Here is a 25,907-nt window from a genome sequence, read left to right as displayed (position 1 = left end):
AATGTGTGCAATTCCACAGATTCTTTTCGCTGGGGAGCTGTTATCAGCCATCTACAGAACAAACCACATGTTAGGAGGTTTAAATAGAATTTCTGATAAAATATGTTTTCCCCAATATGATCCTCATGCAACTAACTACACTAAAAGTGCAGGAATGTGGCCTGATACACATGTTCAAAATAAGTAGCACAACTTATTAAGGCTGATTTTTAAAAAGTAAACTTGTCACATCAATTATTGACTTCAGGGTTCCTGGAAGCTAGCACAAACATATATGTATACTAACAGGAATATTGGCATCAACCCAATTACTATACAAAGGAAAATCTGATAGGCTTTCAGATGAAACTAATAACAAAGTTTATATAAATAAGTTGTTGCAAGTCAAAGTGACCTATTTTAAAAAACAGCGTAAGCATGCTAATGAACTAGTCCGGACATAGGGAAAATACAATACATTAACTTTTCTTCCCCTGCTTGGTTAAGAATTTAAGGGTACAGTACTTTGTACAGTACAATAAATCTTTGATCTATTTTTGGCAGCCTCAAGTAATACATGCTTTCTCAGGAATGTATCTGAACTCCAACATCAGACCAGACAAAAAGCATTAATGGTTTCTTAGACAGATCTGAAAAATTGCCAGGTGGGTTGTTCAACTAAGCATGCAGCCTTAATGCTCTAATTATCAAATTTTTCATGCTAGGTGCAGGATCCAGTTTAGGTTATATTTTTCACTGTGCTAGATGTTTTCCTGTTCAGGAAATTATTTAGGAGGTAACTGAACTGAGGTCAGTAAGCAGATAAAAATTTGTGTGCATTGCATGGTGGCTTAGTCTTTGTCAACCTAGTTGGTATTGCATCTAGTCTAAATAAATACAGCCTCTGAGGACAGCGTGCTCCATAAAAATACACTACCACAGGAAATTACATCAGCATTTCATGTCAGGCATTATAACTTAGCTGAAAAAAAAGATTTCACCCCAAAATCTAATTCTGTGCCCACCTGACACACATGCAATTAAGAGAGATTAAAATTTGTTAGAAAATGGTGCAGTGAATCACCAACTTTCAGCATAAAATTGTTTATTTAGAATTTTTGTTAAATCAGTTACAGTCCTCAGTTGTCTATTCCATCAATAATAAACTACATTGTGATTAAGATAATTGTATCAAGTTTCTCACTTTATCCAGAAACTGTACTATAAAGAATGGCGAGATAGTAGGAACTGCCAATGCTGGAGAATCTGAGATAACAAGGTGTAGAGCTGGATGAACACAGCAGGCCAAGCAGCATCAGAGGAGCAGAAAAGCTAACGTTTCGGGTCGAGACCCTTCTTCAGAAATGGGGGAGGGGAAGGGGATTCTGAAAGAGGGTCTCAACCCGAAACGTCAGCTTTCCTGCTCCTTTGATGCTGCTTGGCCTGCTGTGTTCATCCAGCTCGACACCTTGTTATCTCTATAATGAATGGCCTCTGCCAATGCTATTATGAACATCTACCTGAAAGCACACAAGTTAGTAAACTGTTCCCAGAATAATAATTGTTGTCAGCAAACCCTAGCTTATACTGAACGACACCTTATAGTGATGTGGGCAAAATCATGCATGTGGCAGTGCACAGAGGGTGAAATACTCACTAGATTTTAAGGAAAGCTTTACTTTTATTTAAGTGAAGTCAACAAATCTACTTCAGCAATGAAATAATGGCCATGTGAGTTTTTTTAAAATGTACTCTTTCACAGAATATGGGTGTCACTATTCAGTCCAGCATCTGTTGCCCACCCCTAATACTCTTGAGAAAGCAATGGTGAGCTGCATTTTTAAAACACTGCAACCTATGGACAGTAGTTGCACTCTCAGATTTCATGTCAACATAAATTGTCTTACTATGATAGTGAGGGATTCAGCAATGGTAGTGCCATTGAATATAGCATGGAGCAGGATGGACTCTCCTTTGTTGGAGATGGCCATTGTCAGCCACTTATATGGCTTGAATGTTACTCACCATTTATTAGCTCAAGCCTATATGATGTCCAGAGATAACACATAATGCGGAGCTGGAGGAACACAGCAGGCCAGGCAGTATCAGATCTCAATATGATGACCAGATCTTGTTGCACAAGGACACAGATGTTTTCAGTAGTTTTGGACTTATAAATGATGCTGAACATCACAAAGTCATCAGCAAACATTCCCACTTTGGACTTTATAATGGAAGGAAGGTCATTAATGAAGCAGCTGAGAATGGTTGGGCCTAGAACACAACACTGAGGAACTCACATTGTAATGTACCAGGAAGGAGAAGATAAGCCTCCAACTGCCATAAGCATCTTCATCTGGTAGAAATGACTAACTGGCAGAGAGCTTTCCCCAGTTCTGGGTGACTCCCATTTCACTTGGGCTCACTGATGTTCCATTCAGTCAAATACTGCCTTGATGTCAAAGACAGTTGATCCCTCCTCACATCTTGAGTTTGGCTCTTTTGCCCATGTTTGTATGAAGGCTGCACTCAGGTCCGGAGTTAAGTGACTCTAGTAGTATCCAAAATGGGCATTAGTGAGCAAGTTGTTGTTCAGTAAGTGCCACTTGATAGTATTGTCAATGACACTTTCCAGCACGGTGTTGACGATCAACAATTAATTAATGGACTGAGAATTGTCCAGTTTGGATTCGTCCTGCTTTTTTATAGACAGGACCTATTTGGGCAATTTCTGACATGATCAAATAATTCCATCTTATAACTGTTTTGGAACAGGTTAGGGGCTCAGCTAGTTCTGGCACAGGAGCCTTCAGTACTATTCCCAGAATATTGTCAGGGTGCATAGCCTTTGCAGAATCCAGTGTGTTCAGCCATTTATGTGATATCATGTTAAGTGAACTGAATTGTTCTAAGACATGCATCTGTGATGCTGAGCTCCTCAGGAGGAGGCAAGGTGGATCATTGATTTGACACTTCCTGCTGAACAAGGTTACCAATATTTCAGCCATTTATTCAAAAAAAAACATAAACAAAAACAGTAGCACCTTGTGGAACATTTGGCAGCCCTGTGATTGAACTCTTGAACGACTGGGATTGGTTTAAAGCTGAACAAACACCAGTTTGTAATCCAGTATTATGGAATGCAAAACATTCCTTCAAAAATGTATTAATACTTTTTGGTGGCTCTTTTTTTGAATAGACCAGAAATGCCAATCTAATTAGGAAATAACTTTAACCAGATTGAGGACATGCCACTTGGCAAAATCATCCTTTCATGCTTTAAGTTTTCAACTCAGATTCTAAGGAATTTATGTACTTGGAAATAACCTGAGTTTTAATGGAAGAACGTACAGTCAACCAAATTAATCAGCTTAATGGTCTTATATATCCAACTGCTCATTTTAAGACTTCTGGAAAACAATAGAGTTTACAGCATTATTTCTAAGCTTTGCACATCTGTAATATGTGGATGTTGATTTCCTATGTGGCTGGTAACTCTTGGTCACTGCTCAATGCCTTTGTTACTTATAGTTGGTAGATGCAACGGGTTTGAGAATCGCTGCTATAGAAGCCTTGGTGAGTTGCTGCAGCGCATCTTGTAGATGGTATCCTGTTACCTCTGGGGTAGAATGAGGAAATGTTTAAAGTGCTGCTTTGCATACCAATCAAGTGACTGCTCTCTCCTAGATGGCACTGATTCTGCTTGAGAGTTGGAGGATTTACATTCTTCGAGTTTAACCGTTGCTATTTCATCACATTTCAGACTTGGGCCTTGCAGAAGGAGGATAGGCTTTCTGCCAGTCAAAGGGAAGGCACTCACCACAGAACATGTGGCTTCTGATCGTGGCTGTTCAGTTAGGTTTCAGATTAATGGTGGCCCAAGGTTGTAGGTTGCTGTTGGATTTGGCAATCGTCAGGTGTACATAGTTAAACACTCTCTTGTTGTAGATAGCCATTCATTGGCACTTCTGTAACAAATTTTATCTGTCGCTTATGATCCCAAGCCTGAATACCTTCTAGGTCTCACTGTACCACAGCCATGGACAGTTTCATTATCTGAAGAGCTGTAAATGGAATTGAATATCAAGCAATCATGATTTAACAAACCCACTTCTGACATTAGGATGGAAGATTGCTATTGATGAAGCAGCTAAGGTTGTTGTGAGGGGGGGGGCACTGTTCTTAGGAACTTGTAAATTAATGTCCTGAGTTGAGATAAGCCTCCTGATTACCATTGACTTTAATGAAGGTTCCTTGATGCTGGACTGGGTTAAATGCTGCCTTGATATCAGGTGCAATCGCATGCATTTCAGCTCCAGAATTAGGCTCCCTTATCCATGTTTAGATCAAGTCTGTAATGAAGTCTGGAACTGAGTGGTCTAATAGAATCCAAACTAAGTGGTGGTTAGCAGGTTGTTGCTAAATAAGTTCTGCTTGACAGCACTGTCAATGCTACCATCTATCACTTTGTTGATGACTGACAGCAGGCTTGTGGAGCTGTAATTTGTCAGATTAGACTTGTGCTGTTTACATGGACAGGACATGTTTGGGCAATTTTCCACACTGTTGCACAGATGCCAATGTAGCAATACTGAAGCAGCCTAGCTAGGGCTATTATTAGAACACAACTCATCACCACTATCTAGGATTTTGAAAAGGTCCATTGTCTTTGCTGTAGCCAATGCCTTCAACAATTTCTTCGTAGCATACAATAAACAGAAATTGCTGAAGACAAGCATCTGCAATAATTAGGATCACAAGGAAGAGGTAGAGGTGGGTCGTCCACTCAGATCTCATGAAGGGAAAGTTACTTGTGAAACTCCCCAGGGAGGAGCATCAATGATGACGATACACAGCCAATTTGATTTACTCCACAGGAAATTAAGAAATGGCTGAAGACACTGGAACTGGTAAGGTTATGGGCCTTGATAATATTTCAGCATTAGTACTGAAGACTTGTACTCCAATACCTGCCATGCCCAAGTTGTTCCGAGTACAGATACAATGCTAGCATCTACCCAGCTGTGCAGAAAAATGCCCATTTTTCGGGCACAAGACATAAGACACAGGACAAATCCAAACTCGGCACTCAGCTTGGGTCACAACAGGATCACTCAACTTCTCATCTCATATGCAGCCTTGGTCCGAATATGGACGAAGAGCTGAAGTTCAGATGTCAGGTGAGAGTGATTAGCCTTGACAGCAATGCTGCATCTGAGTGAGTGCGGTATCTAAGAGCCTGCGCAAAGCTAGAGTCAATGGGTAGTCGGATAAAATTCTCTGCTGTCTGGAGTCATATCTAGGTCAAAAGAATGCGGTTGTAGTTGCTGGAGGTTGATCATCTCAGCTCCAAGGCATTATTGCAAGAGTTCCTGAGGGTAGTGTCGTCGGCTCAACTATAGTCAGCTGCTTCATCATAAGACCATTAGATATAGGAGCAGAATTAGGTCATCCAGCCCATCCAGTCTGCTCTGCCATTCAATCGTGGATGATATGCTTCTCAATTCCATTCTCCTGCCATCTCCCTGTAACTCTTGATCCCCTTACTAATCAAGAACCTACCTCTGTATAAAAGATACTCAATGACTTGGCCTCCAAAGCCTTCAGCAGAATGTCCATAGATTCACTGCCCCCTGTTTAAAGGCATCCCTCCTCATCTTAGTTCTAAGGGGTCTTCACTCTGAGGCTACACTCCACATCCAGTCTACACAGTCCTTTCAGTATTCTATAAGTTTCAATGGACTCCCCTTTCATCCTTCCAAATTCCAGTACTGACCCAGAGTCGTCAATCGCTCCTCATACGACAAGCCTTTCATTCCCAGGATCATTCTTGTGAACCTCCTCTAGACCCCTTCCCAAGGCTAGTACATCCTCGCTAAGATGCAGGGCCCACCACTGCTCACAATATTCCAAATGCGGTGTGACAAGTGCCTTGCACGATCTGAACAGTACATCCCTGCTCTAGTATTCTAGCCCCCTGTAAACTATTACAAACATTGCAGTTGCCTTCCTAACTGCCAAGTAAACCTACATGTTAACATTAACAGAATCCTGAAACAGGTGTCCCATGTCCCTTAATACTTCAGATTACGAAGGATTTGCCTCTTTAGAAAATAGTCTACATCTCTAATCTTCCTACCAAAATGCATAACCCCACACTTTCCCATATTTTTGTATTCCATCTGCCCTTGTCTGCCCACTCTCCTTGTCCAAGTTCTTCTACAGCCTCTCCACATATCTTTGTGTGACCTGCAAACTTAGCATCAACGCCTCAAGTTCACTCATGCGGAGTATTAACATATAACAGGAATAGTTGTGAATCCAACACTGGTGCCTGTGGAACTCTACTAGTCACTGGCTGCCACCCTGAAAAAGACCCCTTTATACCCATCCTCTGACCTTCTGCCAGTCAAACAATTCTCTATCCATGCCAGTACTGTACCCCTAACACCAGGGGCCCTATATTAACACTGTCCTGAAGGGCACCTTGTCAAAGGTTTTCTGCAAATCCAAATAGATCATTTCCACCACGCTCCTTTGCCTAACTCCTCAAAGAATGCTAGCAGCTTTGTCAGGCATGACCTCCCCATGACAAAGTGCTGACTCAGCCCATGCGCTTCCAAATACTCTGTCATCTCATCATTAATAATGGACTCTACCAACCACCAAGGTCAGGATAACCAGCCTATAGTTTCCTGTCTTCTGCTTCTGTCTTTTCTTAAAACTGTGATGTTACATTAGCCATTTTCCCATCCTCTGGGACTCTCCCTGACTCTAGTGATTCCTGAAAGATCACCACCAACGCCTCTATAATCTCTTCAGCTGTATCTTTCAGAACACTGAGGTGTAGTCCATCAGGTTTGGTGAGTTATCCATCTTCTGACTTTTCAACTTATCCAGCACCCTCTCCTTAGTGATAGCCACTTCACTCACCTCTATCCCTGACTCACGACGTTCTCACACACTGCTGGTGACTTCCACTGTAAAGACTGATGAACAGTACCTATTCAGATACTCCACCATTTTTTTGTTCTCCATTGCCACTTCTCCAGCCTCATTTGCCAGGAGTCTAAGACCTACTCTTGCCTCTCTCTTACGTTTTTGATATCGAAAAGAAACTAGTTAACGTTTAATATTTCTCGTGAGCTTGTTCTCGTAATTAATCTTCTCCCCCGATATTGCTTTTTCAGTTGTTCTCTGCTTTTTTTTAAAAAGGCTTGCCAATCCTCTGATTTCTCACTAATCTTCACCACATCGTATGCTTTTACATTTGCTTTTATGCTGTCCCTGTCTTCCCTTGTCAGCCATGGCTGTCTCATCCGTCCTTTAGTATGTTTCAAATTCCTTGGGATGAATTTCTGTTGTGTCTCCCGAATTACCCACAGAAATCCTACCATTGCAGCCTCAACACTGTGCCTACTATGCTCCCCTTCCAATCAGCTCTGGCCAGCTCTTCCCTTATGTCTTTATCATTAATTTCACTCAATTGTAAAACCGTAACATCTGATTCCAATTTCCCACTCTCAAACATCAGGGTAAATTTTATCATATTACAATCACCGCTCTGTAAGGCTTCCTTCACCTTAAGCTCCCTAATCAAGTCTGTGTCATTACACATCACCAAGTCAAGAGGAACACAGCAGGCCAGGCAGCATCAGAAGAGCAGGAAAGCTGACATTTTGGATCGGGACTCTTCTTCAGAAATGACCCTTCGCCAGCTTTCCTGCTCTTCTGAAACTGCCTGGCCTGCTGTATTCTGCCAGCTCCACACCTTGTTATCTCAGACTCCAGCATCTGCAGTTCCTATTATCTCTCACCAAGTCTAGAATTGCCTGTTCCCAAGTGAGCTCGACCACAAGCTGCTCCAAAGATCCATCTCGGAAACATTCCACGAATTCCTTTTCTTGGTATCCGCTACCAACCTGATTTTCCAGTCCCCCTGCACACAGAAGTCCCTCATGGTTGTTGTAATAGTCCCTTTCTTACGTGCCTTTTCTATCCCCTGATTTATCTTCTGGCTCACATCCTGACTATTGCTCGGGGGCCTATACATGGTCCCACTCCTCAATTCTACCAACTTAGATTCTATGCCTTCTTGCTATCAATCTAATTTCATTTCTTACTAACAAGGAAACCTGCCCACTCTGCCCATCTGCCTGTCCTTTTTATAGGACGCATATCCTTGGATATTTAATTCACAGCCCTGAACCTCTTGCAGCCACATCTCCATGACGCCTAACATCATAACTGCCAAACACAATCTATGCCACAAGTTCATTTACTTTGCGTGAATTTACCACAACACTCTCACCCTGCATTGAATGCTCTCCCTTTCCATTACTGTCCCCTTAGCTGCTTTGCTGAAGTCAGATTCCTGATCCTTACCATATTCTCTGTCCTATTACTTGTCCTGGAAACTTTAATAACCTCGCCTAAGCATCCCCTCTTTAATTAGTTTAAAACCCTTGTTTGGTGGGGGTGAAGGGGATGGTTAGAAGTTGTCAATGACTGTTTTCCATTATAAGGTCAGCTGTGGAGATGCTTACTGATGATTTGCAAACTTGCATCACCATTTAGTGACTCCGCAGATACTGAAGCAGTCTATGTCCAGATTCTGCAAAACCTGAACAATATTCAGGCTTGGGCTGACAAATACAAAGTAATACTCGTGCCACTCAAGTGCCAGACAATGAACCCCTCCAATAAGAAAGAATCTAACTCACTCTACTCGACATTCAATTGTGTTACCATCATTCAATGCCCTGTGATCAACATCCTAGGGAATTACTATTGACCAGAAACTGAGCTGGGCCTACCATATAAACAGTGGGCCCAGAAGTGCGGGCCAGAATCAGGAATTCTGTGGCATGTTACTCACTTTCTGGCTGCTGAAGACTGGTCCATCATGTAACAAGGCACAAGTCAAGAGCATGATAGAATACTCTCCATTTTCATGGATGAGTACAGTTCCAAAAATGCGAGAGGCTGAACACCATTCAGGACAAAGTAACCTACTCAATTGTTAACCCATTCACTACTCTGAACATTCTATCCCTCTACCACCAAAGCACACTGGCAGCAACGCGTACCATCCTGAAAGTGAGTTGTGCAACTCACCAAAGTTCCTTCAAACATCTTCCAAACCATCGGCCTCTATCATCCAGAAGGACAGGGTAGCAGATATGTGGGAAGTTCCTCTCCAAGCCACATAGCAACCCGACTTGGAAGTATATTGCTGTCACTTCAGTGCTGACAGGTTAAAATCCAGGAACCACCTTCGCCCAGTACTCTAGGTCTATTTACACCATATGGACTGCAGTGGTTCAAGAAGGAGGGTAGCTATCACCGTGAGGGGCAATTTGATTTGGGAAATAAATGTTGGCCTGGTAAGAGACACACTTAACAAGAGGGGAGATGATGGCCTAGTGGTATTATCACTGGACTGTTAATCCAGAGGCCCAGATAATGTTCCAGAGACGTGGGTACGCATTTGAATCCTGCCACAGCAGATGGTGAAATTTGAATTCAATAAAAATTAAGAATCTAATGATGACCATAAATCCATTGTCATATGTTGGGGGAAAAAAAAACCACCTGGTTGACTAATGTCCTTTAGGGAAGGAAACTGCCATCCTTACCTGGCCTGGCCTACATGTGACTCCAGACCCAGAGCAATGTGGTTGACTCTGAACTGCCCTGGATGGGCAATAAATGCTGCCTAGCCAGTGACATCCTCATCCCGTTAATGAAAAAAAGCAGTTTCCATGAAAGAATAAGGGAAGGACACAGTCTTACAATGTCAAATTTCTATAATATGCTGCACATTCGAGTTAAAAGCCTTCACATGTACTAAGGTAAACTGAAGTATTCTCATGGGGATTAGAGACAGAAGAGTTGCAATGTTCACTGGTGTGCTGTTGATTTTGTGATGTTAATCGGGTAGGCAGCTGCAGGAAATGGAGCAAAGATTAGTTTTGCTGGATCACTGCCTACTCTTGTATCAGCTCTATTTTCCACTGTCATTCCTGGCAGCTCGTGGAAATATTCACCCATATTTTGGCAGCTGTATTCAAATGCAGTGTTATTGATTTGGCTATATAACGCGTCTCATTTTCCATCAGTCCAGCTTTTCCACTGTCAAGAACAAGCCAATATAAAAATGACATCCAGGTTTCCTAGACATTATTTTAAAAGTGGAACTGATTTAAACCATCTAACCTTTCAGTCAAATAGACACAGGACTACATCTCTCTAATAATTGGAAGGGAGTTACAAGCAGATGGATGAAATTTACACGTGCTGTTACTATGGAAAGAAACATTTATTGACATGCACTTTACTTGTCAGTCTTTGCAGCATAAACTGAGCAGCTACCATTTCCATCCCCCAGCTCCTGTCAAAAATAAAATAAAACAAGGTATGTTCATTGGAAACTCTCTTTGGTTTTGTTTCTTAGAGGAAGAGTGGCACAGCAAAAATATGAACCTGGTAAGGCCTACATCATGGGCGCAGAAAACTGTATGTATGCATACAAGGGGCGGCATGGTGGCTCAGTGGTTAGCACTGCAGCCTCAAAGCGCCAGGGACCCGGGTTCGATTCCAGCCTCGGGCGACTGTCTGTGTGGAGTTTGCACATTGTCCCCGTGTCTGCATGGGCTTCCTCTGGGTGCTCCAGTGTCCTCCCATAGTCCAAAGATATGCAGGTTAGGTGGATTGGCCATGCTAAATTGCTGATAGTGTTCAGGGGTGTGTGGGCTATAGGGGGATGGATCTGGGTGGGATGCTTCAAGGGGCAGTGTGAACTTGTTGGACCGAAGGGCCTGTTTCCACACTGTAGGGAATCTAATCTAATCAAGAAACTAGACAGTGATGAGATAGTAGGAACTGCAGATGCTGGAGAATCTGAGATACCAAGGTGTAGAGCTGGATGAACACAGCAGGCCAAGCAGCATCAGAGGAGCAGGAAAGCCGAATTGTATCTCCATTTTGACAAACTGCAATGAGATTTTCCAAAGGAAATAATTAAAACATTACAATGAGCTGCCCTTGGAGCCATCTCCTCACTTTCCCATTGCTGTTAACGGTACAAACATCCTCAAGTTCTATGTCACAGAGTGACTTCAGACACCCACTATGAATATCTGTAACACATGACGAATGGCTGTGCATGGAAGTGCTAAGTAAGTCAAAAATGTACTCATTTCTAGAGGTAACAATTTTATAAGTCTTCCTGTAGACACGAACCAACAGCATTACTGAAAACTGACCACGTTCAAGAATTCACTGAAAACCAAGGATCCATAAGATCCAGAAGGCAAATTTCCAGTGTATGAACCAAAATAGGAAAGCTCTTCCGGTGCAGCGTCCTATCTCTGGATCAGGAGGCCTGGGTTCAAGTCCCACCTGCTCCACAGGTGTGTGATAGCATCTCTGCACAGGTTGCAAACCAACATAGTGCCCTCCTGTAGTACAATCCAACTGAAGTTTCAAGGCCCCTGTCACATGTTGTGTGATCCTGCCTTTCCTAGAAGAATAACAATTCAAATCAAGACATCAATGACAGGCACAACCTGAATAATCCTGATGAAGAGTCGCTGGACTCAAAATGCTAACTCTGCTTTCTTCCAACAGATGTTGCCAACCCTGCTGAGTTTCACCAGCAATTTCAGTTTTTGTTTCAGATCTCCAGCATTTCAAGTGCTTTGTTTTACTTTCATGAATAATTTTCCCACCTAAATGATATACACTAAAATCTTATTCTGACAAAAATATTCATCTTAAAAATTGTGCTGATGCACTTGATTGCCATCATCTACACATTCCTGTAATTTTGCCATCAGCCAAATTTTCTGTGCAGCTAGTTCTTCTTTCTAACCTTTGTATGTGATGCTACCTAAATGAAACAAGTACTGCTGCATTCCTATAGGAGTGCCTTATGACTGATGTGTCTCTTGTCTGATCAAAGCAAAATTTTGAAATGAAATTGCTGTAAGCTGTTTTTACTTGGACAGAATGACTGTCCTTGCAGTCAAATATTCCAGCAACTAAAATAGTTAGAAGGATACCCTCTTACGTCCTGTCATTCTTAACAGATCAATCGTGGGGAATGTCTCAATACGATATATGTTCTGTGGCCAGGTAGGCCTGCAGACACCAATGAGTGCAGTGTTGCTCCATAAAACACCTGCCTACAATCCAGTAACAAGAACCTGAAAGAACTACGCTTGCTGTAAATCAGGAACTAAAACAAAGTTGCTGGATAAGCTCAGCAGGTCTGGCAGCAGATGCCGCCAGACCTGCTGAGCTTTTCCAGCAACTTCATTTTTGTGTCTACAATCCACCCCAATTTCAGCGGAGCATAGAAAAACAGCCCATACCAATCTGAAGACTTCTGATCACATTGTGCTGGTAAGGTCATTAAATATTTTCTGGCACTAATTATTATGTAAAGATTGGCCATGATTACTGTCTTTGCCATGGTCACTATAGCTACCACTTCTGTGTTGTTGTCATTGGGATCCTAGATTGCTTTGAACTGAACAATGCGTCTTTCATTTACTCACCTTCTTGCAGCAACACTTCAAAAGGAACTTTGCTATCCTGCAGGCCCTCCTATAATTGAACAAGTTTTTAATCCATTCATTCATAATTTTGGGCATGGAGTAAGCTTTAAACTACAGAAGGGCACTTATCCTGTAGCAGCCCATTAGTTTCCGCCCTCAAAATAATGTGTTCACTGAGGTGTTTCATTGGCCAGAAGCTCACAACCATGAATGTTGCAATTAGCTTTGACCTGGAGACTGCAGAAAATATTGGGCACATAGAAAATCATAACCAGTCAAGCATTTTCATCTATATTGTCCTTTTATTTTAGAAAAGGTCTCAAAGAAACTCTCAGAGGCATAAGGAACAATGGATGCAGAGCCTGTAAGAAAATCATATGGAGGTGTGCAAACAGGTTTAGTCAAGTTGGAGTTTTAAGAAGATTCTTTCGAGATGGTATACAACCATATTGGCAAAACAAACTCAAGTCTATGCCATCTCTCTGTACAGTAAACCAATCAACCCCACTTCACTGGTCTATTTTCATGATATTGCAAAATGATTTCCTTCAAGGATCCATCAAATTTTCTACGTAAATCATTCATCACCTATGCATCCACCACTCTTGTAGTCTGCATATTTCAGTCATTACCATTTTGTTGCATAAGAAATTATCTCCTGATAATTCCCAAGTGTCACTTGCCAAAATCTGCATTTTTAGTCTTTGTACCATAAGCTAATGGAAACAACTCCACTTTGTCAACCTCATCTAAACTTGTCATAATCTTACACACCTCCATTAAACCTCCTCTCAAAGTTCTTGATTCCAAGAAGAACAGCTCGACATTCTACAACACAATCTCTTAGCTAAAACCAATCATTCGTGGAGTTGGTCTGGTGCTTTGTGCTTTCACAATCTTCCTAAAGACCAGTAACCAAAACTGGACACAGTATTCTAGTCTGTCCTTGTCGGAGCATTATAAGGCAATGCAATACTTCTTCCATTTGTACTCAATGCTTCTATTAATAAAGCCAAAGATCACGTATGCTTTGCTCACTAGTCTCGCAATCTGACTTTCCATGAACCCTTGTTCACTCTGACCCTGTACACTGTTTAGAATATTGCCATCTCATCCATATTTCTCCTCCCTCCTTCTGCTGCCAAAATATATTACTTCACACTTAAATGTATTAAATTCCATCTGTCACTTTTCTAACCATTCTCCTAGTCTATGTCCTGTTACAACTGACTATTTACAGTAAACTTCCTAATACTGATTCTCAAGGAAAACCTTGTCTACGATTCTCCACTCTAAGAAACAATCATTTACCATAACAGCGTAAGAATTAAAACAGGGGGTCATTTGACCCCTTAAGCCAACTCTACCATTCAATGGCTAATCTGACTTTCTTTGCATCCACTTTCCTCCCTTCTCCCTGGAACCCTTCATTCTCCTACTGAGCAAGAATTTATCTAGCGCAGCCTTAAATATACACAAGGACTCAAACCCTGGATGGCAAGGAGTTCCAAAACTTGACCTTTACCACAGCTTGATGCTTTCTGTTCTCAAGCTGATAATGACTCACTTATTCTAGAAGCTTCAACTTTTTAACTGCCCTTTTATGTAGCACTTTTCCCAATGTTTTTTTTCAATCCATACGGAAAATATCCACAGAGATAATGGGAACTGCAGATGCTGGAGAATTCCAAGATAATAAAATGTGAGGCTGGATGAACACAGCAGGCCAAGCAGCATCTCAGGAGCACAAAAGCTGACGTTTCGGGCCTAGACCCTTCATCAGAGAGGGGGATGGGGAGAGGGAACTGGAATAAATAGGGAGAGAGGGGGAGGCGGACCGAAGATGGAGAGTAAAGAAAATAGGTGGAGAGAGTATAGGTGGGGAGGTAGGGAAGGGATAGGTCCAGGGAAGACGGACAGGTCAAGGAGGTGGGATGAGGTTAGTAGGTAGATGGGGGTGCGGCTTGGGGTGAGAGGAAGGGATGGGTGAAAGGAAGAACCGGTTAGGGAGGCAGAGACAGGTTGGACTGGTTTTGGGATGCAGTGGGTGGGGGGGGGGGAAGAGTTGGGCTGGATGTGTGGTGCAGTGGGGGTAGAGGGCGAACTGGGCTGGTTTAGGGATGCAGTAGGGGAAGGGGAGATTTTGAAACTGGTGAAGTCCACATTGATACCATATGGCTGCAGGGTTCCCAGGAGGAATATGAGTTGCTGTTCCTGCAACCTTCGGGTGGCATCATTGTGGCAGTGCAGGAGGCCCATGATCCTTCCCAAAATCCACAAAACTGCCTGCCCTGGTCGACCCATCGTCTCAGCCTGCTCCTGCCCCACCGAACTCATCTCCACCTATCTGGACTCCATTTTCTCCCCTTTGGTCCAGGAATTCCCCACCCACATCCGTGACACCACCCACGCCCTCCACCTCCTCCAGGACTTCCAATTCCCTGGCCCCCAACACCTCATATTCACCATGGACGTCCAGACCCTGTACACCTGCATTCCGCATGGAGATGGCCTCAAGGCCCTCCGCTTCTTCCTGTCCCGCAGGCCCGACCAGTCCCCCTCCACCGACACTCTCATCCGCCTAGCTGAACTCGTCCTCACACTCAACAACTATCATGGGCCTCCTGCACTGCCACAATGATGCCACCCGAAGGTTGCAGGAACAGCAACTCATATTCCGCCTGGGAACCCTGCAGCCATATGGTATCAATGTGGACTTCACCAGTTTCAAAATCTCCCCTTCCCCTACTGCATCCCTAAACCAGTCCAGTTTGTCCCCTCCTCCCACTGCACCACACAACCAGCCCAGCTCTTCCCCCCCACCCACTGCATCCCAAAACCAGTCCAACCTGTCTCTGCCTCCCTAACCGGTTCTTCCTCTCACCCATCCCTTCCTCCCACCTCAAGCCGCACCCCCATCTACCTACTAACCTCATCCCACCTCCTTGACCTGTCCGTCTTCCCTGGACTGACCTATCCACTCCCTACCTCCCCACCTACACTCTCTCCACCTATCTTCTTTACTCTCCATCTTCGGTCCGCCTCCCCCTCTCTCCCCATTTATTCCAGTTCCCTCTCCCCATCCCCCTCTCTGATGAAGGGTCTAGGCCCAAAACGTCAGCTTTTGTGCTCCTGAGATGCTGCTTGGCCTGCTGTGTTCATCCAGCCTCACATTTTATTATCTTGGAAAATATCCACAGTATGCCCATCAAAAGCATTACTGTTACTTCATCAAACCATTCAATAAAATTCGTCAAGTATAATCTACCTTTCACAAATCCATGCTCAACGTTTTTACTTAATTCTCAAAATAACTATTGAATTTTTTTTCCTAATTGTTTAGAAAACATTTGCCGCCACTGATATTAATCTGGCTGGCCCATAGCTCTGTAACAGAAACAAAATGATGCAGATACTGAAAATCTAAAATACAAACAGTATGTGATGGACATACAAAGCAGATCAGGCAGTATCCTTAAAGGGAAATGGAATTAACGGGTGTAAATTTGTTGTGGAATTGGAATCTCACCTGTCGCAGGGGGAGCTGGTGGGAGACTCTCGCTGTCGCTTTTCAGGAAGGCCCACCAAGACATAAGCAAATGATACAATAGCACAGCCAAAAGCAACATTTTATATGCATCAGGATGCAAGGGGCAGAAATCTGCCTTCTGAGGGCTGCCAGTTAATCAGAGCTTTAGTCCTAGGGAGGCTGCATGCAGCAGGACAGGATCATGAAGTGTCTTCGGGCACAAGTAGTAGGATGATTAAAACTGTATCAGAGATAATGGGAACTGCAGATGCTGGAGAATCCAAGATAACAAAGTGTGAAGCTGGATGAACACAGCATCCAGGCCAGGCAGCATCTTAGGAGCACAAAAGCTGACGTTTCGGGCCTAGACCCTTCATCAGAAAAGGGGATGGGGAGAGGATTCTGAAATAAATAGGGAGAGAGGGGGAGGCAGATCGAAGATAGATAGAGGAGAAGATAAGTGGAGAGGAGAATATAGTTGGGGAGGTAGGGAGGTGATAGGTCAGTCCGGGGAGGATGGATAGGTCAAGGGAGCGGGATAGGTGAGAGGAAGAACAGGTTATGGAGGAGACGACGAGCTGGGCTGGTTTTGAGATGCAGTGGGGGGAGGGGAGATTTTGTAGCTCGTGAAATCCACATTGATGCCATTGGGCTGCAGAGCTCCCAAGCAGAATATGAGTTGCTGTTGCTGCAATCTTCAGGTGGCATCATTGTGGCACTGCAGGAGGCCCATGATGGACATGTCGTCTGAGGAATGGGAGGGGGAGTTGAAATGGTTCGCAACTGGGAGGTGCAGCTGTTTATTGTGAACCGAGCGGAGGTGTTCTGCAAAGCAGTCCCCAAGTCTCCGCTTGGTTTCCCTAATGTAGAGGGAGCCAAAACGGGTACAGCGGATGCAGTATACCACATTGGCAGACATGCACGTGAACATCTGCTGGATGTGGAAAGTCATCTTGGGGATGTGGGTGAGGGAGGAGGTGTCGGGGCAAGTGTAGCACTTCCTGCGGTTGCAAGGGAAAGTGCCGGGTGTGGTGGGTTGGAGGGGAGTGTGGAGAGGACAAGGGAATCCTGGATACTGTGGTCTCTCCAGAAGGCAGACAAGGGTGGGGATGGAAAAATGTCTTTGGTGGTGGGGTCAGATTGTAGATGGCGGAAGTGTTGGAGGATGATGCGTTGTATCTGGAAGTTGGTGGGGTGGTACGTGAGGACGAGAGGGATTCTCTTTTGGCGGTTATTGCAGGGATGGGGTGTGAGGGATGAGCTGTGGGAAATGCGGGAGACACGGTCGAGGGCGTTCTCGACCACTGCTCGGGGGACGTTGTGGTCCTTGAAGAATGAGGACATCTGGGATGTACGGGAGTGGAATGCCTCATCCTGGAAGCAGATGCGACGGAGGCGAAGGAATTGGGAATGGGGATGGAATTTTTGCTGGAAGGTGGTGGGAGGTGGTGTATTCTAGGTAGCTGTGGGAGTCAGTGGGCTTGAAATGGATATCGGTTTCTAGGTGATTGACTGAGATGGACATAGCACATTAATAGCTGCCCTTTTGATGTCATTAGTACCTGTATGTCCCACAACTTTTGCTCACTCCCTTCTCCTGCAGAGTATTCTGCATCCTCTCAGTGATGCTCTTTATCCTGATACCAATGGGGCAACATACCTGACAGGTCTACAGAATTGCCCTCTGTAGTCATAACTACAGAATTACAGATAAAATGACTGTAATTTTACTCTTCACTGTTTACACCTGTGTAATCCCTTGCCCATCGGTGCCTTGGTATGCACCACACTCCCTTTAGGGGTCATCACTTCAGAAGTCTTCAATACTGACCTCTGGACAGACAGCATCGCTAACTCCAAAGAGTCCTATTCTTCCAGACAGTTCCTATTCATTACACTGATTCTGACTGTCCTGTGAGCTGACCACCTCCTGGAACACATGATGCACAAACTTGCCCTGATGCTCCACAGTGAGTCCAGAGATAGATAAACACCTGGATCTGCATCCCTGAGGACTATCTAATAACAACTGCTGAAAAATACACGGTTGGACATCGTGTGAAAAATGGTGAAGCTTTATTGCTGCTATTCATGTTGAATAATTTAGCAACTCACACAGACTACATGCTGATTTGATAATTGATCATTTCAAATGATGTGCTGTAATGTGTGACTTATATCAAATATGAATCAGCATCTTCAAACGAGAGGTGAGAAAATTCTAGAAACTAATGCTGTTTTGTTATCCTGAACAAACAGTCAAAAACCAAAGTATCTGATGAAGGGTCTAGGCCCGAAACGTCAGCTTTTGTGCTCCTGAGATGCTGCTTGGCCTGCTGTGTTCATCCAGCTTCACACTTTGTTATCTGAAAAATGAACTGGATTGAACTATTGTTGACATAGCCATGTGTACCAGACCTCTAACATTGAAAATCATGGTAGAAGCAATGGCCCGTGTCTGCTAAATAACTAGATTGGAGTTATAAAATTTGGCAGAAGGAAGTCAATCTGAAGTTGTGGTTGACATTCTGGTGTAGGTATTGCTTGTTCTAGACTTCTTTCTGCCAACTTTTATAACTCCAATCAAGTCATTTAGCAGACGCAGGCTGTTCAAATAAATGCTGAAGAGACAGGGTGATGTAACACTTCAATTCCATTCAGTTTGGAAAATACTGTCTTATTAAAATGAAGAATTCCTGCCTGTTTGCTGTTACCCTTTGTACTTGTATAGATAACTAAGATTTTAAGTTGGCACTCTGGTTCAGTTCATGGACAGTTTTCTCGTTTATTATTGGATTTTTATTGTGTGACCATTAATGGGATAAGAAGGCAAATGAATCAGAAAACATCTAGCAGTGTTAGCAAGTGCTGATCGATGCTACTGGGATATTGAACTATTGAAGTTCAGGCATTGTTTCTGTACCTGTTGGCCCGCCCTGGAAGTGATTTCCACCCTGTCAACTGATGACGATCCTAGGAATATTTTGGCCACTGCCACGATGAGCAAAATGTCTTTCCTACAAATTCTAATACATTTTCAAGTATTTGCCATAAATCCAGTATTTTGCACGCAAAGAAGGAGCCCTAGAGATTTGAACTAGGACCAAAACACGCTCCCATGGCTAAAATGAACACAGTAGTCAGTACAACAACCATTCTTTTAGTACAGCAATATAAAAATATAATTGCATCATATATGAGAAAAGAATTTAAAATAGAAAGTTCTGCATTTTAAACAATGATCAGAAGATGGATTGCAGTTAAAATAACAGGAATTTAAAAACTGCTCACCACAATGAGTTGTGTTGATTTTACGATACAGCCACAAAACTCAAAGGACAATGACTGAAAATAATACTTAGGCCTATATGAAGCAAAAAAAATTGCATACTTGCAGTTAACACAATTCAATTTCTATTCAACTCATGATAGTTATTTTCTATTTTTGTAGCACTGGTTACTAACCATTCCTTTAAAATAGATGCAAAAACTCTAAGCTGCATTTTTAATCAAATAACTTGGACTTAAACTGAACTTGGAGGTTGGATTCAAAACATTGATGCCTAAAGCAAGTTAAACATGTTTCAATATTTCAACGTTCCCCAAACACTGACTCCCACACAACGATAAAAAAAACTCTAATGGCTATCACAAAAGGTTGTTGATTTTTGTAAAAACCAATCTGCTTCACTTTTTTTTTTAGAGAAGGATAGCTGTCTGGCTTGCATGTAAGTCCAAAGCCACATGAAACATGCCTGGCTCTTAGATGTCATCTTAGTTAACCTGGCAAGCTGCTCAGCTTTATGTAACTGCTACAAAAATCTAAAATCTAAGAGAAAGAAGTAAACTGGCTGGATCACTTGTCATGCTCCTGGGCACCAGAAAGAAACTACAGCAAAATCAGCCCTGTTGGCGCTGCAAAGTACTCTATTAAATCTGAGGGACTGTGTCAAAACTGGGAGATCTGTCTCACAGATCAGTCAAATAATAGGCTGACATACCTCATGGAAATTTTACCTGACAGACAATATCCCAGGTTATTACTGTTACTAAGTGTGTCCTGTCCCAAAGGCAGGACAGTCCCAACAGGACTGGCAGTGCAGTGAAATACTGTCAAAAGGGATAACAAGGTGTGGAGGTGGATGAACATAGCAGGCCAAGCAGCACGTTAGAAGCAGGAAAGCTGATGTTTCGGGCCTAGACCCTTTCTGATGATAACAGTTCCTATTATCTCTGATGCTGTCAAGAGGGAGATGTTTGGTGTGCTTTCAACACTGACTCAGGATCAATGAAATATAGAATCAGGTCAAACTTTGGCAAGGAAACCTCTTTGTTACCTCTGCCTCAGCTGATGAATCAGTACTCCTCCATGTTGAACACCAATTGGAGGAAGTACTGAGGAGGCCAAGGGCACGGGATATTCTGTGGTTGGGGGATTCTAATGTCCAGCACCAAGAATAGCTAAGCAGCACTACTAGGAGCTGGCTGAGTCCAAAGAACATAGCTGCAAGATTGGGTTTGCAGCAGGTTGACAGTGCACCAATAAAAAGGTAAAACTTACTTGAACACATTCTCACCAATCTCTCAATCATAGATGCATCCATCCGTGACATTATCAATAGGAGTGGCCATGGCATGGTCCTGGTGAAAACAAAGTCTTGTCTCCACATTGCAAATCCTCCATCATGTTATATGGCACAATCACTATGCTAAGTCATTGAACTGATCTACCAACTCAATGCTGGGTATTCATGAGGTGCTTTGGGCCATCAACAGTAGCGGAACAGTATTTAAACACAATCTGTAACCTGATTGGCTAGAATATCCCCCACTCTTACATTACTGACAAGGCAGGACAATGCCTCAACCAAATGATCAGGTCCAAGCTCTTCAGTCCAGCTACTTCCAGCTGTCAGTGACTGTGGGCAATTAATTGACCAACAGGAAGAGTTTCTATCAAGGTCACTCAGTTCTTGGATTCTATTCCAAATTTGGTCCAAACACAGACAAAACAGCTGATCTCCAGAGATGAGTGGAGAGTGACTACCCTTGTCTTTGAAGCAGCATTTGATTAGGCATTACATCAAGGAACCCTGTAAAAATGCAGTCACTAGGAATTGGAGGAAAACTCTCCATTGGTTACAGTCTCTCACAGTCTATCAGGAGGGAATCTAACCATTACTCTTTGCCATTCATTGACATCTTAAGAATATCAGAACTAGGAGCAGAATTAGACAATTCAGCCCCTTGAGACTGCTCCACCATTTGATACAATCATGGCTGATCTCATCCCGATCTCAACTTAATTTTCCTGCACAATCCCCATAACCATTCAACTCATTATTAACTAAAAATACGTCCATCTCTTCCTTAAAACTTTGTCAATATCCTAGCAACCATTGTACTCTGAAAAGTGAATTCCACAGGTTCATGATCCTTTGAGAGAAGTAATTTCCTTTGACAGAAGTAATGAGGCATTCTATGATTCCATGAAAGACATCTGATCAAATAACCAGACACTGTTGCAGAACAGTGTGGAGGCCAAATCATTAGGTATCTTTAAAACAGAGATAGTAAGGGATAAAAAAAATTACAGGAACAGAGCAAGAGAATGAGTTTCAAAAACATATCAGCTATGACCAAGTGGAGGATCAGACTAAATGGGCCAAATGGCTGATTCGGCTCCTTTATCTTTTCATATGGTCAGCAAAAATGAGAATAAAGCCAAAACCTGTAAAGACACAGAAGACTAAACAGACACTCAAGTTATAGTCTGAAACGCTTGAACTGCATCTTGAGACTCCAACTTCCGAAGTGCCAAATCACAAGACGAAAAGTCACGCCTTGAATTTACATTGAAATACTGAGTGAAGCTGAGAAAACAGCATGAGCCGAAAAGCAAGATAGTGAATTAAAATGGCTTGCACCTGGAAATTCAGGATGACAAATAGCAATCCTACATGCCTGTGAGGATTCCGTGCCAGACAATCCCCTGAATGATAAAATTTGCCAATGCAGAGCTCATTAAAAACATGCTAAAAATTGCAGATCCTTGAGTTTTGTTTGCAGGTCCTGATTTTCGTTGTTACTTTTTTTTGGTGCAGATAGGTAAATTTGCAATTTGCAATTTTGCAGATTCACACGATTTATTGTTTGCCACCTGAAAGGTTCTGTTTCCTAAAGTGGTCATCAATGAATGGTCGTGTCCCTGACGTAAAACAGAATGCGTTATGGGTATCATATAGTAAATTGAAAAGCATAAGGGTAAACTGCTATTCTTCTAGAAGGAATGTTTTGGGCTTGGATGGTGAAAAGCGAGGCACTGAAAAGGCAGTGTTGAATCTCTTGTAATTAGATAGAAAGGTGCCATAGGAAGGGATGTGGATCTTGACAATGACTGAGGAGTTGGCAAGAGATGGAACAGTCCCTTTGGAGTAATGTAAAGGCAGAAGCTGTGTTTGATAGTGGCACCATGCTTGAGATGCTAGAATTGGCCCAGGATGATGGCTTAACACTGATCCAGCCTCCATTCAAGAAAAGGTTCGCAGGTCAGTTGGTGGAGGATAATGCTTTGGAAACATCGCACTTCACGTGGTGAAGGAGGCAGTTTTAGCCAGGAAACTTGAAACTGCAAAGTAACAAAGAGCAGCAGAAGAGTTGTGCTTCAGTGGGCAATGACTGGACACAAGGAACAGAATGTAGAGTTGTGAAAGAAAGAAGTCACATCCTTCAGGTGCATCTTGTGTTTCTTTATTTGTCCCGTTCCCTCTCTTTTTGGCCTTGCACTATCAATTCCTTTATTATTTTACCTCTCCTGTATTCTGCCCCATCGCAGACCTGACATTTTGTTCCTTTTTCAACTCTCCCCATTTACTTCCTTAACCTAGTATATTTCTAACATTTCCCATTCTTATGAAAGGTCAGACCTGAAATAAGAAGTGTTTTTCTCTCCACAGTGCTGCATAACCTGCTGGGTGTCTCCAGAATTTACTGTTGTTATGTCTAAATTCCTGTGCTAGCTCTTGATCAATCACACTGAATACTTGCGCACGATTGTGCTATTTTTACTTATGAAAATTTAAACATAAGATAAAGCAGCATGCAATTAACTGTCAAGACCTGTCATCTTAAGGTACACCAATAGTTCATTGCTTTGCATTATTTTTTATGAGCAAGATTATTTGTTACTATAGCAGCTAACATTCTGGCTGTTCAAGGATCAGTTGTAACAATATGTGGTTCTACCCATGACCTAGAATTTCTATCATTTGAAAACAAGGCTGATACATAAAAGGGGTGGGTGGGGTGGAGAGAAGAAAATGAAATAAGAAAATATGCCAAATACAAAGAGAGTTCCATAAAATTTTCTGGAAGGAAAATTAACTGCAATCTCTCCGGTGAGGAATTCCTGGGACTCAGTCATTTTAGCTTATAGAATGGTGGTAGAATGCATAACCACAAGTGTGTGAATGAGAAAACATCGTAGATATAAATATATATCTGCAACACACCATCTGTACTCGTGTAAAAGTCAATTTTTTTTAGACTCTTAAATTTATTAGGCCAATAACAACAAAAATGAATTACCAGTGGTAACCTTTTATTTATACATACAAAAATTACACATGCTCAACATTTTCAGCACCAAATAGTTTCATAATCATCAGGATCAATGATATCATCGTACGGATCCTCTTCATCTTTGCTGTCTGTAGTTAGATTTAGTACATCATCTGCTTCTTCTTCATCTAATGTCATCCCATTATTTGCTCTCCATATTGTCCAATGTATTTGAAATTCTTTGTTTCTTGAATGATTTGAAAACAGTATCAGCTTTTATTTCCATCCATGAATCAACGATCCATTCACAGATCAGTGGCAGCGTTGGAGCCTGCAAAATGCCTCTTCTCGTGTATGTTTTTTCTTCATGCATCCAGTTATTCCACTTCATTCTCATGATGTCCTTAAATGGCAGACTGATACTAACATCCATTAGTTGCACAACACTTTTAAGTCCACCGGGAATTACAGCTACGTTAGTGTTTTGTGATCGGATGTTATCAACAACATTCTTCGCCAGCTGTCAACTAAACTGGTGCCAGATGAGCAAACACTTTTCCTTGTGTAGACCATCAGGGCTTGAATTCATAAACTTCCTGTATCCATTTTCTACATCCAACTTCATGTATCTCGTGTTGTGGATTATATGGATAACAATTCCTTTTGGAAATTTCTCTTTTGGCTAAATTTTTCTCTTTAAAACAGCCATCTGTTTTAACTTAATGCCATCAGCTATACTCGAAAGAACTAAAGTAAACCTACTTTTCTCATGGCCAGTGCTTTTCACCAATACTGTTTTTTGTCCTTTTTGGTTCATGGTTTGATTCTCTGGCATGTTGAGAATAACAGGCATTTTGTTCATGTTTCCAATATATTCTTCCTTTTGCCAATTTCTGGTTACAAACAGGTGAAACTGTAACATGTGACCACCTATTTCAGCAGGCAGCTTTTGTACAATCTTAGTTCTCTGCCAAAATACTAGTCATGCCTTGTCATGAATGTTGTGCGTCACCCAGAACTCGCCTTAAAATCCAAAATTGCATCCTTTGATTCATTTCATGCTTGGATTTGGATGGTTTCACAACTAACACACCTTCCATTTTGACAATTTTCAAGTACCCACTAAGCAACGTTTTCCTCCAAATTGTGGCCACTTGCTCGGTTTACCTCTGTTGGCACTTCCGTTTGGCATTGTCTGAAGCTCATTCGACGTCTTTCTCCAAGTCTCTCACAAGTTTCTCCAAAACAACAAATTCTCTTGCTGCTACACAGTCATTTGTCTTCTCTGCAACAATTTCAATAACTTTCAATATAAATGCTGCTGTATAGGTTTTGTTTTTTCTAGAGGGCCTTTTTTAATACAAAATGATGAAGAAATTACAAAATCCCAACTAGGTATAAAACTGTTTTCCTTGGCTGCCAGACCCTGACCTGAAGCAATTTCAACTTCCGTGCCAAATTCTTCTGTTTCCTTCCATTTTCTCTTGTCTATTTTTGTTTTAGTTTGACTCTCATACAGTCTCACCGATCATTTCCCCATTGTAACATTTACTGTTATTTACAGGATAACTCACAAATGTTGATCTGTTATCTGTGAAGAACTAGGGTCGACTTTGACACGAGACAGATGGGAAATTCAAGATTTTTTGGCCAAAAATAGTGGGGTGACTTTTACATGAGATCCATTTTTACCTGAGTACATATGGTAAAACAATGACAGTATAACTTAAAGCAGCAATAAAAATAGTTTTATTTATCCAAACACTGCACCTTCTATACTTCTGCTTCCAAAATGCTACACTAAAATGATGTCTTAGGTTGCTTGGGTCTGCTCAAATAAATTCCAGATAATAGTCCTTTTCATACAATACTTTTCAGACCGGAGACATTACAGTGCAAAACAGATCATGCACAATATCAGCTCTAAGATTCCTGTTGCTATTTCTCTTCTCTTCATTTTTGCACAATTAAAAGGTGCATTGTTTAATAGTTTCAGTTATTACTCATCACGAAAAACAATGAGCATGTTACAGAGTGGTTCTCTGCCATTAACTGCTTTGCTTGACTTTATAAGTGATATTTACATAAATTATCTGAACATGGGCATTAAGGGAACAGTATGACAATTTGCTAACAAATCTAATTAGGTGATATAATAAATTGTAAAAAGAATGGAGGGTGCTATATTAATTGCTAAGTTAGGGAATTAGGAAAATCTATAGCTTGTGTGTATTTGGGGGTGAAAGAATAAAAATTTAGTTTGAGCTTTTTCTTTC

General features: G+C 42.1%; 1 protein-coding gene across 2 annotated transcripts in view; it reads right to left on the bottom strand.

Annotated features, from left to right (window-relative positions):
* The window catches only part of kiaa0586 (KIAA0586 ortholog), a 490,003-nt gene that overhangs the window by 208,824 nt on the left and 255,272 nt on the right, over positions 1–25,907 (bottom strand). The gene's annotated exons all lie outside the window — the stretch shown is intronic.

This window comes from Stegostoma tigrinum, chromosome 10 (assembly GCF_030684315.1).
Source record: "Stegostoma tigrinum isolate sSteTig4 chromosome 10, sSteTig4.hap1, whole genome shotgun sequence".
Lineage (NCBI taxonomy): Eukaryota > Metazoa > Chordata > Chondrichthyes > Orectolobiformes > Stegostomatidae > Stegostoma > Stegostoma tigrinum.
Note: the sequence above shows the minus strand (reverse complement) of the source record. Positions and strands in the feature narration are given on the sequence as shown.